A 1,679-nucleotide genomic window follows, 5' to 3' on the forward strand; every position below is an offset into this window, starting at 1 on the left:
TGTTTTGACCAGTTGTTCCATTTGTGAAGATAACTTGCTGATTGCTTCACTATTTGCAGTATTCGTGACTCTCTTACCATCAGCTCTCACTGAATGCCATTTGTAACAAGTGTTGACCACTCTCTCTATTAGCTCATACAGTGCTTGAGGTTCAAGTTCCTCCGGATTTCCATTGGCTACTAATTCAATCTGTATCTTGTACGCGTTGGTCACTCCATTATAAAAATTTTGCACTTGCATCCACATGGGTATGCCATGATTCGGTACTCTTCGCAATAATTCTTTGTATCTTTCCCAAGCTTCAGATAAAGATTCATCCTCTTCTTGAAAAAAATGAGAAACTTCATTCGTCAACTTGATTGCTTGTCTGGGCGGAAAATATTTCATTAAGAACATGGTAGCCATCTCCTCCCAGTTTGTGATAGATCCTGGTTGTAGATTCTTCAACCGATTCCTCGCCTTATCCTTCAAGGAAAAGGGAAATAGTTTGAGTCGGATAACCTCATCACTATCATTTCTATGGGTACGAAATGTGTTGCACATGGTGACAAAGTCTTGGATGTGCGCATTTGGATCTTCATTTGGGTATCCTCCGAACTACACAGCTGTTTGTAGCATCTGAACCATTGACGCTTTTACTTCGAACATTCGATTACCTTCTTCTGGTAGGACGATGCACGACGAATGGCCCTCAGTAGATGGCCTGGAGTAATCCTTCATCCACAATCTCTGGTTGCCATTATTATTATTTTCATTTTCACCATGACCCTCCTCATGGTTCTCATTCTGTCTCTCGTCGTTTGGCATTTCGACCTCGCGATCCATTCTGATGAGTCTAGCTTGCCTAAGTATTCTTCTCCTTCTTCTGTACGTTCTCTCTATTTCAACGTCTATAGGAAGGATAGGAACACCTGCTCTTCGCATACAAAACTAGAAACCGAAAAACCAAAGACTAGACAAACAGATGGTTAACAGGTAACAAAATAAGCATACATATTCTTCAAAACTTAAATTTAAACAATCCCCGGCAACGGCGCCAAAAACTTGATGTATTAAATAGGGACGCTAGCAAGTGTACTAGCTCGTCTGTAATATTGGGTAAGACCAAGTGTCGTATTCCACAGGGATTGGTCTTTAGTGAGAAGAATAGGTTACCTTAAGTGTTAGATTCTTAACTTGGATGAATAATATGTGGGAACTTAACATAAACAGAAACTAGTGAAAAGTAAACTAAAGGAATCCAAGATAAACAAGCACAGATCTAGCCATACGCCTAACGAACAACTGTGCCTACCTTTTACCGCTGAATGATATAAATCTATATTCGTGAGTTGGGTCTCTCTCTCTCTCTATGGTCACTAAGGTCCGGTGTCCCATTTCCAAAGATACTAAGTAAGTAACATTAACCAAGTGTCCTTGTGCTAACATACGAACAAGCATTAAGCAACAGAGAGCATTCATAAGGAAACCCCAATATGTGGTAGTTTTCGTATCCGTCCACTACAACATATGCCGATTAGCTGTTTCCGTTACGTCGGAGCACTCTCGTGTCATCCTTGGTAAGTATTAAATAGACTCGATCTTAATCTATTCTTTAAGCATGCTAATAACACTCAATCATGGATAAACATACTTCATTCATTAATAAAAGATACTTACAGTCACCGTTTAAATGGCTG

General features: G+C 39.8%; 1 non-coding gene across 1 annotated transcript; it reads left to right on the forward strand.

The window, feature by feature from the left end:
* Positions 1-250: 250 nt before the first annotated feature.
* LOC136216216 (small nucleolar RNA R71) lies at positions 251-357 on the forward strand. The gene has a single exon (XR_010683206.1). It is a non-coding gene; the product is annotated as a small nucleolar RNA R71 (small nucleolar RNA).
* Positions 358-1,679: the final 1,322 nt, after the last annotated feature.

This window comes from Euphorbia lathyris, chromosome 1, assembly GCF_963576675.1.
Source record: "Euphorbia lathyris chromosome 1, ddEupLath1.1, whole genome shotgun sequence".
Classification (NCBI taxonomy): Eukaryota; Viridiplantae; Streptophyta; class Magnoliopsida; order Malpighiales; family Euphorbiaceae; genus Euphorbia; species Euphorbia lathyris.